This window comes from Biomphalaria glabrata, chromosome 11, assembly GCF_947242115.1.
Source record: "Biomphalaria glabrata chromosome 11, xgBioGlab47.1, whole genome shotgun sequence".
In the NCBI taxonomy this organism is placed as follows: Eukaryota; Metazoa; Mollusca; class Gastropoda; family Planorbidae; genus Biomphalaria; species Biomphalaria glabrata.
This window is the reverse complement of record NC_074721.1, coordinates 8719602-8739218: the sequence shown is the minus strand read 5'-3', so window position 1 is coordinate 8739218 and position 19617 is coordinate 8719602. Positions and strand designations below refer to the sequence as shown.

Genomic DNA, 19617 nt, shown 5'->3' with positions numbered 1-19617 from the left:
ATTCAATTGAGCTGGGTGGACTCAGAAGCGCACGAGGATTCCGAAATATAAAAAAATCACAGGATTCGAACCCCGGACCCTGGTTCGGAAGCCAAGCGCTTTACTGCTCAGCCACCGCGCCTCCACCCATTGTTGTGGATGTATTTCAGCGTATTCCCAGCTAAAGGCACTGGTATAAATAAATAAATAAATACATAAAGGAAAAAAATGTCTTGAAGTAACTTTTTCTTTAAAACTTCACCTATCACTTCCGTGTGTGCGGTTTCCCATAACTGACGCTGTTGTCATTGTCAACCACTCCATTTTGAAACAGCTTAGTGAATTTTTGTCCTAGCGTCTTAGTGCCCAAACACAGAAGGACAAGTAGTGAAATGCTTAGAAGTGAAACGAAGCGAAAACAATAATGTATAGGAGATATAGAAAACTTGTCAAGTGACACTCTATTATCTATTTACCACAGCCGGCTTAAGGTAGCGGGAACACGAATAACACCCCCGGGGAGAGAGGTGAGGAGGGGCGCCATCAAGTGTGTAACAAAGTTTCAACAAGCATTGTAAATATTTTTTAAGGCCTATAAGAAATTTAATTAAAAAAATTCAACGTAGCTTTGGAAGAATTTGTTATGGAACTTACAGTATGACCCTTACGCAATGAATCAATGAACGTCATGATATAACCATTTAATGTGAGGAACTTATGCTTTGCAATGAAGTGAAGAAATTGCCTGCTAGCGTTTAGATGCCCCGTTTTTTTTGTTTTTTTTAACAGTTAAGGATTTTTCGTTTAGGTTTGCAGGTCTTGAGCGCTGGCCAAACCAATTCTGTGTGTTTCAGACAAGTATAATTTCTGCAACAGAATTACCGCAATCCCTACAATGTAAACCTATTTAACAGATCTTGTGTGGTGCCCCAGCGGTCCAGCAGACCAAAGGATAGGTGAAAGTGAATGTGAAGTTAGATGTGAACCTGGCCTAACTGATGTCTTATAATGAATAATTGATTATAATTGATCCGATTGTTTTGTAAAGGGCCAATCTCTTATTCCTCAAGAATAAAACATTTCCGTAAAAAAATAAATTTTTTTTTTCTTTGCTTAGTTGTTATATGCTATCGGTGTCGTATGCAGTTCACTCAATAATATGAAAAACTATTTATTTATTGTTGTTTTAAATAATGTCTGATTTATATGCATACCAAATAGATTTTTTCTCTTTAAAAAAATAGTAAACATTTTTTTTGTGTGTGTAAATATAGTACTTAGTATAACAGAACTTACATAACTTAACAATACAAATATAAAAAAAGTTTTGACAAAAATCTACAACCGTTTGCGCTGAAATGTATGACTGCTTTTGCATATTTATACAGATGAACTCCACTAATAAAGAGCCACAAGTGTTTGTTATAAAAGTGGTGTATTTTTATGAAAAAAAACTGCTTGCATATGATTTAAAAAATTAGATTTTTTGTTTCAGAAAAGAAAAAAGTAGCCGTTGCGTCAGAATTTCGAATGGTAAAAATATTAGGATGTTGGATTTTCCTTATCTTTTCTAGTTTACGAGATCTTTACGGACGGACAGACGACTGACAGACGGACAGACAGGCCACACAAAACTAATAGCGTCTTTTTCCCCTTTCGGTGGACGCTAAAAATGGAATGATGACAATAATTGATCTTAAAAAAATGAAATATTTGTGCGTCGTTAAGTTCATAGGATACAAATAAAATGATCAGACATTCTTTCTTGCATAAATATAACCAGGTAACAAGCTATACTCTCAAGCCATTATGTATTGGAATTAGTTGAACGAGATGGAAATACAGGGGGGGGGGAGGGCATGAAATAACTTTGCTTTTAAAAAAAAAACACACCTAGTAATACTTGTAGAGTGGGCGCCTTTTTTTTTTCTGTTGTGACTAGTGTAGTCTATACTAAAAGATACACTTGCTGCACAATAAACTCCGGCATAGAAACAGGATTTGTTTTATTAGACTGAAATCGAGGTTCGGTTGTGAAACGGGAAGTAAACTTATACCTAAAAGACGCCTCTCGAACATTAATATAACAAACAAGTGGCTCGATAACACTTAAAAGCGCTATCTCCATTCAATACTTCTTCGCACCAATTAGTTTCAATGCTGAGAGAGAGAGAGAGAGAGAGAGAGAGATGGGAAAGGGGGGGGGGAGTTGAAGCCTCACAAACCTTTGTGTGTTCCATTTTCTTGACGTACAAGCTAGGCCTATAATAGCGTCGTCTCCTAAATATAAAGGGAGTTAAGTCCTCGCACATTTCTCGTGTACACCAAGTCACGTGACAAACAAAAAGCGATGGCACCTTAATGATCATTTTAATGATTTACACGATTTATGAGTTAGAAAATAAATTCAACTTGTCATAGCACTGTTCCTTACAATACAGGGGCCACTAGGCTAGACGCCACCCGGTACGATAAAAAAATTACACTTCACAATCGCACTGATTATGTATTGAAATGAGTCATTGAACAGCCATAAAATTACGAAACGTTAACATTTAGTAATCAATAAATACAAAGGTGGTTACTAATGAGAGAAACATTAAGCCTGATTATAATAATTTAATATCTATCAAGCTATGAGGCGGAGATGGGGCCATTTGCGGAACTACAAATTTGAATGGAGGAGGGGGGCGATTTTTTTTCCAAACCCTAACCCTATGCATTAACGCACATATATGAGAATTAAAAAAAACCCCCAGTGTTTATCAACCTTCGGCGAAAAATAAAACCAGTCATGTTGAGGCTTTTCTCTTGACAGCTAGGGGTTCTGGGGGAGTACTGTAAGTTTCACCAGCGGGATTCGGCGCGAAGCCCCGACGCCAAAAGCGTTTTCTTGCATTCTTCACTGCAGAAACGCATTCACCTGACATCTACAGCTCATTATTCATCCTATTAAAAAAAGGACCTTTTGAAAAATGTTTTACTTGAAAAACATTATAATATGAATTTAAAGGCCCTTACTACATTGCAAATACAACCGATTTGTTCCTTGAAAAGTTAAGATTCCCCACGGATTTAGAATAGGCATATTCAGAATGGGGCTGTGTAGCCACGGGAAATACTGCAGTCCTCATTAATCTTCGGCCTCGAAAACAAGTCTTATTATTATGAGGTGGTGAAAATTAAAAAGGGTGTTAATGAATAATATTGTGAAGTTGTGAACTCGGAAGTAGAGAACAGAGAAGAAGTAAGAATGGCATCGTGGAAAGCGCCGGTTTAACTTTCTTTTGTAAACTTAATGAATTTTAGGCGATGGGCAAAGAAGGTAACACTAATGTTGAGAGGTTGGGCTAAAAACAATACTAATAAGTAAATTTTTTTACAAATCTTAAACTACCTCTATCTGTCTGTCTGTCTTTCTGGTAGAAAGTTTGAATACCGGTATGTTTGTTTCCTCCCATTTCCCATGCTCGTAACAAGTAAAAACTTTGCACAATTATTTATTGTTACTGACAAGACATAAATCAATAAAAAAAAAATTAAAAAATTAATTGTTGGTTATTATTTTTTTTCTCTTTTCATTTCGAAATAAGTGGAATAAATGGTACTTAATGAGAGATATGGATATGTACATGTATGGATTTAGTTCCCTTATTACGTTTAGACACATCATCCAGGCAAGCAAGTGAAAACAAGGATTGACTAATGACCTCGCAGACATCTTCGTGACTCCAACATTTCTGGGAATATTTTGATTTCGGTACTTCTGCAGACCTGGCATTTTATTAGAATATTTCTCTTAAAGGGATACTACGATGAATTTTGTTTCCCTTTAATGCATCTCGATCATGTGAGCGCCAGAGAATTGGAAATGTTTTACAATAATAATAATAATAATAATAATAAGTCAGAAAACACTGAAAAATTAGCACATGTTTGGAGGGGGGATATTCCTTTAATTTATATGGTAATAAAAAAAAAAGAGAGCACCCTTCACCTGTTCGTTTAGGGTTAATTAACACCCCCCACCCTGATAGAAGCTTCTCTACACAACACACTACATACTCAATGACGTGTTTGTCTGCATACTATAATCCCCCCCCCCCCAGCGTATCCTCTTAGCGTGGTTAGTCTAAATAAAATACAGTTACAAATTGAAGTGCACGGAAGAGTCAATAATGTTTGATCTAAAGAGCGCATTCACTTTTCATAGTTTAGTGAAGGCCTGAAAGACTTCATTCACCGCCATGTCAGAAAGGTCACAACTCGGATCAGAAGGTAATAGTTGTAAATGTATCATTGAACACCGAAGTTGTGTAATTCAAAAGGCGGGCCAAACAACTTACGATTAGCGTTTTATGACGACTGAAAAAAAGAAAGCGGAATTTGGACGGCTGGGACTGTATTACGCAATCGTTAGAATACGGAGATATAGAGCCTGATGATACAAAGACGCAAATTGGGGAAGGCATACATCTCAGACTCTATCTAACGGTAATCAAAGTAGAAGTTATTTTTAGCTTTCCAGGGAGACAGCTGAATAGAATCGAAGTAGAAATTGCAATGAAAGTCATTTGTTTATTTCCCGTCTCCCACCCAATATCTAAGTATATGCCTGATTTTATTCATATATCTATTGCTTTCAGGGATTCATTATTACACTATCGTGAGTTTTTATTGTGATTATGTATTTCCTAACGATTACTAAATAATAGTTTACACCAGAAAAAAAAATTCCCTTTTCAATTCATGTCCGGTGATTATTTACATAATCAATAACAAAAGTAGTACCTATATGTATGCGTCACTATTGAATTATAGATTGTACATGAAACATTCAGTGCTTTAAATGAAATGATATTATTTACTGACATCCTGTTCACTAGTCGCCTAAGCTGGGAAATATATTTCCATAAACACTTTATATTACACTGTCGACTCCAATCCTTTAAATTTAATTTCAAGTGTTAAAAATACCTTTCATGTCAATCACAAGTTTGCTACGTGCCTTTTTGATTTGTGTAATTCCTCCTATTAGCGGGTATTTCGAAAACGGCTCTTAAGATTTTCCTAGAAATTTGACAGTTTATGTCGATCTTAAAAGAAAAAAAAAAAGATCTAAATGATCGGCCACGCAGTGAAAAACTCTGGTTTATCCGATGTACTTTTAAAAAATAAAATTTCGCTGACCGCTTTTTATTTTGAACGCGTCATTAGCGGGAATTCCCGTACACGGCTCAAATGTTTCATTGTCTTCAGTAAGGAGATGAATATATAAAAACAATAAGACGTACATAAACATTTTGCGCACCGTCTTATGAGCACGTCCTTGGGAACTCATGTAGCTGGACTGTTGGCAGACGAACTTGATTGCGCAAAGCTCACTGGGAAGACTCATTGCAATAGTGAGGCCTTACAAGAAAAAAAAAAGAATGACAAATTATAGATTAACACGATTGTCATGAAGGAGAAATGATTTTAGAAAACACTTTTTTATGTTAATTACTCACATCAGAGCATTTCTCTCCCCCCCCCCCACTCAACTAGAACAGTTTGAATCATCTTTTTAAATATTGGCACATTGAAAAGGTTAAGAGAATAAATCCTGATAAAGAGATAAAGAAATAAAGTTCGTTAGTTCCTGAAACTATTGCAATGCTATAGGTCCAGGTCCAGATATTGTTTTGACCTATTTCTTTCCTTGGTTACTTCAGATGACTAATCGGTCAGTTTTGTATTTGAAGGTAATTACCTACAGTAAGTTCTGCATCGTGTTAAGTCAAACTGTTTACTTATAATCTTGACTGTGAATTGTATTGCGTGTTCGACTGATCAGGCAGTTTCGTATTCGTTTTATCTCGTCTGCCTTCTTAGATCGCAAAGTCTGACAGAGATACCATCATTTTAAACTATGATATAAAAGCATCCGAAATTTGCAAAGATTTCTGGAAGTTCCATTGATGCTATCTATACATTGTCTAATACGTCAATACTCATTTGTTATGGATATCAATAGTTTGTCTCTTGTGCTGTATTAATAAGTTATTACGTACTAATCAATGACATGTCCATTGGATTTCATCATCCCGTCACGGTCCATGAATAGCAAAAGTGTGCTACCTACCACTTCCTGCATAGTTTATTTATAGAACACATTGTACCTCAATAGTTAATTAGTCGTTTTCTTTTGCACCAAAGTAAATAAAGAAAAAAATACTTATTAATAAATGGTTATCTGGTCTGTGGTCGCGTTCCTGGTAGGTCTAATCAAAACTAAGTTGTGTACGCAAAAACAAAGAATAAATATATAACATCAAATCAAAATTATTTTTTTTAGCAGTATGTCAAGTTTACTTTGTAATAATATTTGAAAGGTTACCGAATAAGGTAACACAGACCAATAGTAGTCACATCGTTTCTAAACATGTTGGGCGCCCATCTACCAAAGGGTAAGCGGTGTAACTAAAAGAAGAGAATGCGACAGGCTGTCATTGATTTTCAAAGGATAGTAATTATGTGTTTATAAATCCTTCATAAATAAATCCCCAAGGGTACCCGACGTAATGAAAGGGAAGAGGGTAAGAGAAGTCCATTTCTTCCAAGGGATAAAAATTCTGTCGTTTTTAATTCGTCTTTAAAAATAATTTTAACGACATTTTGTATGTGTTACCAATTTTAAAAAAAAATGAATTATGAATAAAAGAGAGTTCTCTTCACTTTTCTCAAGATACATTTGTTACAAGGTCGACTCAAAACGTTTTCTTGCACTTCATAATACGTCTCTTTCAACGCGATTCTATCTCTTTTTCTCCGATCTAGATAGAAAAGCTGGACCCAGAGTATCTTTTGTCTTTGATGTAAAAGCCAACGGCTGAGAAACTCTGGCCTACAGTAATATCACAAATTTAGAGAACCATTGGTCTATTCATGTATAGTACTTTTTTAAAAATCAATTAATATTTTGAGACAACTGGACTATAATAATACAAAATAAAAATAGCAACTATTACTTAATAGCTTTGTTTATTTAAAGATGTTTCAATCAATAGTATAGGATCCTACTTAGATTTCAAAGATAAATAATCTATCCCATCAACTTAACAAATGAACCCATCAATGACTCAAGCATAAGCCACTACAGGGAGGGATCTTATTTGGTAAATCTTAACTCACCAATCGATACTGTCTTCTCGAAGTGCTTGTTATGGTACTGGCATCGATCTGTGCAGTCTTATGTGTCCTGATACCACCCCCCCCCCTTTTTTTTTTTCTTCTTTCTGTTTTGCACATTCATTATTTGTGAATCTATCTTCCCCATCGCACGACACACATAAACACGCACCCCTGGTCATTGATACCCACCTGCACGTACATATATCCACACACACGTTAGGTAGGCAGCCACACACGCCTTGAGTGCTCACCGTGACCATTATTCGCTGGCAATGCTGGGTGTGGCATTACATGTATTTCAGACATTTGAGATGACTCCGAATCTGCTGGAACCATGCGGGATTCTCGAAGGAGTCTAAACGAGGCGATAACTTAAAGCTAGTGTGTGTGTTCGAAGCTGATCACAGTTTTCATAGTAATAAAATCACATTTGTTTTCCTAGAAACTTAAAAGTTCTTAATTCCAAGAGCAATACACAGAGCTCATAATCAATCAAAGACACTGCTCAATTTGAGTCGTGTAAGAAGTATTTACTTAGACATTTGTTAACTCTGCTGGGCGTCTGCATAAATCAACACAGGAATTAATCAACAGAGGAATTAATCAACAGTGGAATTAATCAACAGAGGAATTAATCAACAGTGGAATTAATCAACACAGGAATTAATCAACAGTGGAATTAATCAACAGAGGAATTAATCAACAGAGGAATTAATCAACAGTGGAATTAATCAACAGAGGAATTAATCAACAGTGGAATTAATCAACAGAGGAATTAATCAACAGTGGAATTAATCAACAGAGGAATCAATCACAGGACTTGTCTCAACATATAAATGAAACAAGAAGATTAAGTTTTGTTGATTTTATACCTGGACTCTATATGAATGCTTTATGTGCATGTACATGACATGTTGGAACCTTGGATTGATCAATATTCATATTTCACGTAAGATTATTAATGGTGTAGCATACAAGTGTGGTCTTTTAAGTTTACAACCAAACAATGGAAAGTAGTTCTTTGTTTAAATTATTTATTTATTCCTCTAGATAACTAGTTAAATGTCTATGTACCTCTCACAACGATGTTTCTATCTCAACAAACGGTCCATATAGTATCTAGTTTTCCGCATATATTTTCACTACTTTCACGATACAATGGCTAGATAAAATCTTATACATTTCAATTTAATTAGAATGGCTGCCTGGTCGTGCGGTTTGCGCGCTGGACTGTCGTTCAAATTTATCGATGGTGCGTGTTCAAACCCTGCCCGCTCCGATTCACCCGTCGTCCTGCGGGAGGTTTGGACTAGGAAGTAAATTATATATCTAGAACTCTAAAAGAACATCCGAAACATACATATTAGAAACAAACCAATGTCAAAGAAAGATAAAAATAGTTTGTACTTTTCTTTTTAAACCCAAAGCGACTAATAAAGCATACACACACCATCCTTATATACACACTAATCGGTTGTAATTACATAATCTATACACACATGCTCACATCTAAAACGTTTACGACAGTGGCATGTATTGACCAATGTATGATATCCATAAAAGACCAGGTAATCTCACATGTCAGGAAGATGCGCCACTATTCCCATGACGACAAAGCCATATTATTTTTTAATTGACCCGCAGAGCTTTTGTTAGTGTTGTTGTGGGCGAGGTGGGCGGTGCATGCTGCCAACTACATAGTCATAAACTCCTGTATCCCCTCGAACACTAAAGCTCAGCCACGCCATCGCCCTCTATTGAAACGATATTGGCATTCTTTCCGGGCGCATGGCGAAGGGCAGATAACAAACAATGTCATTTCAGTCAAGAGAAACAATGCAAATGACGTTCTTAATAACTGATATTGTTGGATTATTTAAACCATAGTTATTCTTATATATATATATATAATATATATATAGAGATAGATAGATAGATAGATAGATAGATAGATTGATAGATAGATTGATAGATAGATAGATAGATAGATAGATAGATATAGATAGATAGATAGATAGATAGATAGATAGATAGATAGATAGATAGATAGATAGATAGATAGATAGATAGAGATAAAGTAAAACATGATTTTCTATTTTTATTATTCCATTATCTCCTGAAATGTTAAGTCCTTATCAACTTTCTGCCCTGCGCCGCTGTACTGAGCTAGTCTCTCATATCAGTCATAAATCTCAGAAATACATCACCAGTCTTATAACGTTGTTTTAAAATATCAGCATTATTTACTAGCGAAATTTACCCGGATGCTGGACTTTGAGACGTCGTAAGTTTTTGCTAAGCATAAGTAAGCTTGTATTGGTTCGATCGTAAAGTTTAATGTTAAGCCTAAGGAAGAAATAACGTGTACAAACTATTCACTACCAGACCAACACAGTGAGATGTTAAAAGCTTTGCAATACAAAATGACGTAACATATTCACAGTGACGATAAGATGGAGACCAAAAACACAAATTCCAAAACATCCAGGAGTCACAATAGAAAAGAAAATTTTTTTAAGGGCGGATTATGATGCTGGTACATTCATATAGTAAGTCGCAAACCAATAGTTTAGTGTCCAGCATGGGGATTGGCGGCTAAAGATGAACAGCCTTGTCTAGGGTTTTGTTTTCAAAAACGTTTATTTCTAAGTCGTTAAAACTAAAGTACAAGCTTTGTGAAGATCATAAACAGCTGTTGAGCCTACAAACACACATTGGAGTGCTAGTTTTTTAGCGACCCCCGAAAGGGGAAAAGACGCTATTAGTTTTGTGTGAAATGTCTGTCTGTCTGTCCGTCCGTCCCGTTTAGATCTCGTAAAGTAGAAAAGATATTGAAAATCCGACATCACAATATTTTAGACCATTCAAAGTTCTGATGCAACCGCTACTTTTTTTTTTCCTGAAAGCGAAAAATCTAATTTTTAAAATCAGTTATGCAAGCAGTTTTTTAAAGAGAAAAAGCTAATTAGTAAGCATTATAAGTTAGACCTAACTTAAAACGAATAGTAATCTTATAAACTTTATTTACTTGAACATTTTTTTTTTTTGGCGGAATTTTTTTTTTTTTTTTTTTTTTGAGGATTCGAATAAGAGACTGAGTCTTTTCAAAACAATTAAATTATTTATAAGACTTCAGTTAGGCCTGGAGAGGCGTGGTAGCTGAGTGGTAAAGCACTTGTCTTCAGAGCCGAGGCTCCCGGGTTCGAATCCTAGTGAAGACTGGGATATTCAACTTCGGAATCCTTGGGCGCCTCTGAGTCTACCCAGCTCTAATGGGTACCTGACATTAGTTGGGGAAAAGTAAAGGCGGTTGGTCGTTGTGCTGGCTACATGACACCCTCGTTAACAGATGATTTTTACATCATCTGCCCTATAGACCACAAATGTGAAAAGGGAACTAGTTAGGCCAGGTTCACATCTAACTTTACATTCACTTTCACCTATCCTTTGATCTGCTGCACCGTTGGGGCACTACACAAGATCTGTTAACCTTCGTTCTCCATTCTTATCTCTCATTTGTCTTTGATATAATTTCATCTTGATGATCTTTCTGAAAATATTGAAGCCAGCCTGGAAGGACCACTTCGGGGGCCGATTTTAAGTTTGTGTTTCCACACAAACTGTCTTTGTAACCTTGTTTTTCAAGATTACATGCCATTGCTAAATAATTGAACAGTCTGATTCACTTCTTCTATACAATATAGTAGCCTATTATAACTATATACCATCTTATTGTTTTATTAAAAAAAATAGTGCGATTGTATAGAAATAAAAATGGTTTGGATATTTCATTTTAAAAACAAAAGGTTAGCATACAGAAGACCAAAGGGACTTTTGGCACCTATTTATAGCTTTTGACAGGCGATTGTTACTTTTTATTCCACCTAGAATTTGTTTAGATCTATGCCTGGCAGACAAGTAGACTGCCCAAAACCAATAGCGAATTTCCCCCCGTCTGGGCCAATAATAAAACTCCGTTGTGGAGTACCAATAAAGATGTGATATTTTTTAAAAAATCATGCAAGGAGATAACTCAGATAAGATTACATCAAGGAAGTTTTTTTCTGAATCACAAATAAGGACATTAAACTAAAATGCTATGGAGCCTTAGTGAGACCAATACTAGAATATGTTTTCTCTGTGATCCCCATCCAAACAGTAAACACAATTCAATTCTATGAATAGCATGAATAATAACAAATCCTAACCTAAATGCAACAAGAATAAAATGTAGTGATATTATAATAACAATATAATACTTTCATTAAACAACTTATAGAGCGATTTTTTTTCGTTTAACAAGTATTGAATTTTAGATTAAAGAAAAATGGAACATTTTTAGCCAGCGTCCCCCCAACACACACACACGCACACACAGAGACAGAGAGAGAGACAGAGAGAGAGAGAGAGAGACAGGGAGAGACAGACAGAGAGACAGATAGAGAGAGAGAGAGAGAGAGAGATAGACAGAGAGAGAGAAAGACGGAGAGAGGGACAGAGAGAGAAAGACACAGAGAGAGAGAAAGAAACCTGGTTAAGAGAATGTATAGATCTACATAAACTTTAACATATTCCAATGATTGGCATTTAGATCTAGACTTAGAAGACGAGGAGCTAACTGTCCCTGAACATTAATTTATTCAACTCTTGAATGAATGCTGAACTATCCGAAGACCTAGAGTCCGTTCAAGATAAATATATTCTAGTTCACTAGACAAATCAAAATTTACTTTTTTTTAATACTTTGAACGATTATAACGGTCAAACTAGAGTTTACACAGTGTGGTCAACGAGCCTGTCATTCTTTTTCCAAAGATGTACATCAAGTGACAAAATTTCTAGGAAATTTGCCCAGGTTTAAAAATTCCACCAAGATACGAGTTGAATAGAGGTCTTGTAAAAAAAAAAAAGAAACAAATTTATTTAATTTATGACACTCAAATAAAACAATATATTTGATTTTTTTCTTTAGCAAAAGTCAACGTGTCCTAAACATCTAGCAAGTATTAGGCTTTTTGTTTCACTGGTACTGTGTGTTTCTTTGTGTTGGACCAAGTCTATTGTATTGTGTTGGAAGTGGGTTATAACACTTCCTGTTGACACTGATAGCAATAAGTAAACATGAACCCCCAGGTAGTCACGTGACAACTAGAGGGAGAAATGTTTGATCAAGATTACTAACTGTGAATTTAAGCCTTTAATAAATTTAAGGAAATGATGTGTTAACAGGAATTCAATGTGATCCAACTCATTTGACGTGCGTTTAAAACCACGAACCGTTTGGATTAATCAGTTAATATTATAATGTTTCAAATGTCAATACTTCTTATAAAAAAAAAATCTAACAGACAATATTTGAGCGAGAACTGTGTTTACATTCATGTATTTACATTGACACCTCAACGACTTTTTTTAGCCATTAAAAATTAATTAATGAAATGAAAAAAACATGTTACCTTATAATTATCCTTTTTTTTTTTTTTGGGGGGGGGGGGGGAGGGTCGTTGACGTAGTGACCACATATGTTTCAATACGTTAGTGCAGTTAAACTATTTTATGTGGACGTCATAGAGGCGCAGTGGCTGAGTGGTAAAGCAGTTGGCTTCCAAACCGTGGTCCCGAGTTCGAATCCTGTTGAACACTCGGATTTTGCATTTTGGGATCTTTGGGCGCCGCTGATTCCACACAACTCTAATGGGTACCCGACATGAGTTGGGTAAAGTAAAGGCGGTTAGTCGACACCCTCGTTAACCGCTGGCCATAGAAACAGACGACATCATCTGCCCTATAGATCGCAGGTAATTTAAAAACAAATCACAAATAATTAACCCTGGTTAGGCCAATAATAGAATATGCATCCTCCGTTTGGGACCCCTCAACTCAAGAAAACATTAAGAAACTGGAACAGACACAAAATAGAGCAGTGAGATTCATAACAAACGAATATTCACATTTGACTAGAGTAACACCTTAAGTAAAATCACTAAATTTAGAAAGCCTTCAGGACAGAAGGCTCAAAAGTAAAGTAGCAATCATACATAAAACACTGAACCATTATCTTCAAATACAAAAGCAAAATTTAATAAAATACTCTGAAAGACACAAAGATAAAGGCACATTCCTCGTCCCATATGCTAGGACAAATTTGTACAAATACTCCTTCTTCCCTAGTGCTATTAGAGCATGGAATGGGTTGCCTGAGCTAGCCAGGAAAACCAGTGACTTGGCAGAATTTAAGTCATTAGTTAATATGCATGACTAAATGCATGACGCGTAGGACGTAATCATCTTCTTTTTTGAAGTAACGTCTGTATTATATAAGATAAGATAAGGTCTGAAAGGGGAACTTTTCACTCTTATGTGGGCGTCATAGTTCTCCCCTCACCCTTGTCTACACGCCTTCGTTTGAATAGAAATCTCACCCCCCCGCCCCAAACTGTTTAAAATTGATTCTTCTTCTACTTCTTGTTCTGAACTCGATGCAAAAGGTTATTCCTTAACCATCTGGGGTCGTGATAGAGGGAAGTGTAAAGAAGGTCATTTTGATGATTTTCTGATTTGGGTGATTCATTATGGTGTGCAAAAAATAAACAGGTAATTTAAAAACAAATCACAAATCATTAAGTAATAAATCCATTCTGATATTTAAACAGATGTCTAATTGACGCACGATATCTGCACAGTCTGATGTGTGTCAGGCAAAAGTTCAAGCGTTACACAAAAAGGATTTAACAAACGAAGGTGCTATGACAAATGATATTCATCACTGTACTATGACTGCCAAGAAACTTTTTAAAATACCAGAATCGCTTCTAAAAAAATACCAAGATTTGAAAAACCCAAAGATTTCTATTTTTAAAATTGTTTTAACAATATTCATGTCACATTCTGTTAAGTTTTTTTAAATTTGATATTACCAACTCTGATCATTGATCATCAAAGAGAGAATATAATCCCTTTCAATAACTAATTTGACAACTCAAAAGTATATAAAGAAACTGATAGTTCCAATAAATAAACCCATATGTTTTAAAGTCTGGCAGGAAAAACACAATCCTTCGTTAGCTGAGCATTCCCCGATAGTCTGCTTATCTCAAGTGTTCCATTCAAATGGTAATCACCTGTAACGCTTCGTTTCATCCATACTCAGTAATCGAGGCGAGACATTCTTAGAGCTCTGTTAATGGACACATTTATAAGTTCATTCATAAAACCTTACTCTGTTCATGTTTCTATTATGAAACATAAAATAAAAGACTTATTGAAGTTGTATGTTTTGAATTAAGTCTGTTCGGTCTTTCAGCTTACAAAGTACGGCAGGCTGTCAAGGTGTGCCCTCGAAATACGACACATCTTTTACTAGCGCTGTATTACTTCTCCATTTCAAAAAAAAAAATAATAATACTGCTTGTCTTCGAGTCTGAAGATTAATGAGGAATGCAGTATTTCCAGTGGCTACGCAGACCAGCTGTGACCCACATATTTTGCCACATCCAGGGCAAGCATCGCCATTGTCCGCCGGTGGTCGATTAAGATTTTCTTTTCGCCGTCTGAGTCTGTCCTCGGCAGCGGATTTCCTTTTGGTCTCAAATGTGTATCCCGCGGTCTTTGTAAGTGACCTTCAGCTGTCTCATTCGGAAGCCGCATGCAACCAGGTGCTCTCTTCTATGTCAGTTAAGGCAAGTTGGCGCCTAAGCTGGTCTTTAAAGAGTTTACGTGGGGCGCCTCTGTTACGTCGACCATCGTTTAGCTCACCAAAAAAAGACTGCTTTAGGCATACGTTCGTCCCCCCTACGGGATACGTGCCCTGCCCAGCTTAACTGTCGGACCATAAGAAGTCCCTCTATACTGATCATACCGGCGTTCGCAAGGACATCGCTGTTTGTAGTGCGGTCTTGCCACCGTATTTCCATATTGGAACGCAAGATAGTTTTTAGATTCGCTAAAAAAAAGCATTAACAATCGATATCCAAATTTGGACTAAAGGTTTAAAAGCATCTTACAAGTAGAATATCAATGATAGAATAAACTTCTTGACATCTATTTGTAGGATGCTTGTAAGCATAGTATTACAGTCCAGAGACTGAACAACGCTAACCACAGGAACTATTTTCAGACCTGACACAAGATAACTTACCTCTTCACTGTAGAAGGCATTTATTTACGTGAAATATAAGAAACAAGATAAATCCAATTCACAAGCACATAATAAATGTAATATTTCTTGATATACACACTAATCACTTTCAAGTCAATAGATTCACTTTGAAGTTGGCGATTAACTTTCTTGCAACATGAAAACCTCTTACATGGTCACTTCGCCTACTTCACTTATTGACTAAATGACTTTCATCGCCCGTACTTCCGGCCATGAAGGTGCGTGAAGCGCTTGGCTTTCGAACCGAGGGTCACGGGTTCGAATTCTGGTGAAGACTGGGATTTTTAATTTCGGGGATTAGTTGAAGGTCTGAAAGGGTTACTTTACTTTGCTTCTTACTTCCGGTAATATATAAATCATGTTCACAATTCCTAATTTCACGTTCTATATTCAACAAATTCACCTAAATGATAAATCTAACAAAGTAGGCTACAATAAGTTCACTATTTTATCTGTGACACAAAAATCCCAAGTTGAAATTAGTAGCATTAGCATTGACATTTCACACCGGCTACGCCCGTTGCTTTGTTCCCAGACTTGATATTGTGTAATGCCTCAATAGTAAGACGCGAAGAAGTCGGGGTTTAATTGGGTATTTCCTTGTTGACACTACAGTACATTCAAAAGTAAGAACGGAAATAGGTTTGAGACTTATTACGGACTTAGGTCGAAGAGATTTCTTGATTGAGGTCGAAGAGATTTCTTGATTGATTGATTTGATTTTGATTTTAGGCACATCGGCACAATTTAGGCCATGTCGTGCCTGCAGTCCCTTAAGGACGTGGACTGTGCCCCTTATTGCTGTAATAAAGGTGTGTGTATAAAAAAAAAAGGATGGATTATCTTATTCTATATTGTTTATTCTGTGGATGAGTTGCATGAAAGATCTCGCAGATAACATTTCAAGTCAACAGTTTTGTTCAACACCTTTGTTGATCACTTAACTATCAATCATCAACTATGGCCATCCTTTTTTTTTTTTGAACTTCCAATAATCTGGCCCATGAATTATTGTATCTGTTACAATGATATGAAACTGCCCTGTTTCTCTTTCTCTGCCCCTCCCCCCCTTTTTTTTTTACCCTACGCATCATAACGTTTATCGACCTAGACTTTGGATTTGATTTGAAACGACCCCACATTATAACGCTCCCCTCCCCGACACACACACTTTTGGCATTTAAAATAGTTTATAAATATATGCTTCTTTTGTTCACGGATACACCAATAAGCTTGCTATTTATAGATTTGCCCCCCCCCCCAACTTAATGAAAAACTTTAATAAGTTTTGCGTGTGTGTGTGTGTGTGTGTCTGAATAGAAAACGTAAACACAAACGACTTCGTAGATATCCAGCACGTGTATTTAGTTGTCAGCAAAGCTTTTATCAACTCATCCTGTCCGTCTGTCTGTCTGTCTGGTACACATTTTGAACACGTTATTTCTTCCACTTCCCAATCAAATTGAAACTTTGCACAATTATTCAGTGTCCCTAACAAAACATGAATCTATACAAAAATTAACCGAATAGTTAATTAAACTTTATTTTATTTGTTTGATATTGAAAAAGTTGAATAAATATGACATTATTGAGATATATCACTGTAAATGTGGAGTCATTCCCCTTAGATTTTCTTTTTTTTTTTTTAAACTTTTTTTTTGTATTATTCATGTACCTGAACATTGACTTCTACAGCTGTGCCCAAACTTTGTCGTCCTGAGAGTCACATTTCCAACACGTGTGCCACAGCGCCTTCAAAAACAAAATCAATGGAACCAAGGCTCTACCGTGGCTTTACGGCTTCACTATGGGCAGTAGTTTCAAGGGGCCAGTTAGCACAACGTCAACTGCTGGATATGGCCGGATAGCACAGCGTCAGGTGCTGGATATGACTGGATAGCACTGTGTCAAGTGCTGCAGTAGCGGCCTTTGGGGTGGCAAGTGGGGCAACCGCCCCAGGCCCCGCGCCTGAGGGAGGCCCCGCGATCGGAGATTTTATTGTCACCAACTTTGAAAAATAAATCAGTTCTCATAAACTAGGACATGTTACTCAATATTTTCCCAGTACCTTTGTGATACCAATTACCATTTAAGCTCTTAATAATCATTTTTGGTTTCAAAATACCGTTCAGTTTCGGTTTCTAATGACCTGCCAATTCTAAGCGGCTATCATTATTTTACTTTTAAATGTCGTTTTTCTGTAGGGCACTCTAATGAAGTTACTCAGTGGACACATCACACATAAGCCCTGAAAGAATTGTTATAAATATATATGAAAAAATACATATCTGAAGTGAACGAGACACATGCATATATCATATAAAGATCTTTCATAATCCAAACTCAAATCTGCTTATCTATGACGCCTTATGCAAATTGTCAAACTGTTCCATCAGCATCTGACATTGACACGCGGTCAGAGAAACAAAAATATCCCTCTGTACTACTTGAATATGTCACTCTAGGAGGTTTCACAGTCTACCAATGTACAGTCTTAGAGTTAGACATATCGATAGATAAGGCAGTAATATTCGATTAGATTAATTGTTTATTGACTCAAGAAAAATCTGAACAATTCAGTACCATTATCTCATAACATAGAAAAATAACTGAAAATAAAGAAAACATATTGAAACCAGACTCATTCAATCCAAACAATGGTATTAAAAATTAAAAAAAGATTATTCCCTACTGCGATATCACTGGGAGGGGTGATGACAGCTGACTTTAAGGATACCTTCAAGGCCAAAACATACCTGCTATTGTTACATGCTGCATACCTGCGACAAAATCAGAAAATTCCTGAAAGGATAATATTACTATTATTTAAAATATTATTGGGCTATAAAGAATCATCATCATCATCAAACTCCATTTGAGTGAGGGCTTGATAGGCTTAAATCCTCTCTTGCAAAAGCCCTGGACAGAAACCCTGCTGTCTTGCGTAGTGCATACATGTCACCATACAGGTCGAGAATTTTTTATTTCCCAGACCTGTCGAGACGGAGATAATCATGTCTGGGGCTGTCAAACAGAATATGAGGCACGGTTTCCTCCACTTACCCGCAGCGGGGGCACCGTGAGTCGAAATTTGGCCATAGCCGTGAGAAATATGAGCCAACAGGACAGTGGACAGCCTCCACCACGGGTAAGTGCGGTCAGGGCGCCTCATGCGCTCCCAGACTGGAAGGGTTTTTTGGGACTTGTCCCAGCACTCAAACCACTTTTCCATTTCTGTTTTTTGAATTAAAGCCACAGCATGATGAAAACTCACAGCCTGTTCAATGGGTGGTGTTTGCCCTCACTGGTGGGCCAATGTGTCTGCAACGGTGTTGCCAGGTTACGCTTATGTGATTCGGTACCCACTGCATTATAACAGGGGTGCCATAGCGTTGCTTTATGTTATGTAAAGCCATGATGACAGTGTCGATATTGGGGGCCATGGTCCAGGGCTTTGCAAAGCCTGTAGTACAGGTTTTGAGTCAGTGACCACAACAATCTGTGTTGCCCTCAAATGTCCCTATAATGAATAGTGTTTAACGAATTCCTATCTTGGCAGTGCCAGGGAATGAGTATTAGGTCATTTAATAATAATAATAACCTAGGCTTGGAGATTAAGCGTTTATGGAAGTTATCTAAAATAGCAATATACCCCACTGTTACATCAACCTAGAGGATAATGACAACTGACCTCACCGATTCAAGGCATTCCTAAGAGGCATTAAGGCATTCATACATTCCTAAGAAGATTCTCGTTGCCTGTCAGAGGGCGGTACTGCTGAAGACCTGCCACATGACAAGTAAATTCCTCAGTGGGATACTGATAAAGGGATTACAATGAATTTTGCTCCTCTGGCAGTGACTCTGGCAGTGCCATAGAATGAATACTCGTTTCTTACATAATAATAATAATTATTATTATTAAAGTAATAATAATAATAATAATAATAATAATAGTAATAATAATAATAATAATTTAAATTAACATTCGACAGCTAGTAATAACACTAGTCACTGAACAGCACTCGAGAGCCTACACCACTAGATATTTAGGAAAGTGTTGACTCAGAAAGCAAGAGAAGAAAGGAAGATCTGTAGTGAAAGCAGGTGCGGACTGGCTATGTGGGCATTTGGGCAAATGCCCGGTGGGCCGGTACCCAAATGGGCCGGTAGAGCAACCGAAATGGCCGCATCGATGCCACTATGGCACGTAAGAAATTGTGTAAAGGTTTTATAATATTCTCTTCTTTAAAGGTCTGTCGAATCGTGTTTAAAAACAAATCTTTCACAGACTTGACATTGTTATT

At 36.7% G+C, this 19617-nt stretch overlaps 1 long non-coding RNA gene across 2 annotated transcripts in view; it reads right to left on the bottom strand.

Moving 5' to 3' along the window:
• LOC129921631 (uncharacterized) overlaps nt 1–19617 on the bottom strand; it is a 151658-nt gene that overhangs the window by 5925 nt on the left and 126116 nt on the right. The window contains exon 3 of one of the 2 annotated variants that reach the window (XR_008773572.1): nt 5274–5391. This is a non-coding gene — a long non-coding RNA (uncharacterized LOC129921631). The remainder of the gene's footprint in view (nt 1–5273; nt 5392–19617) is intronic. The other variant, XR_008773574.1, reaches the window with a different exon arrangement.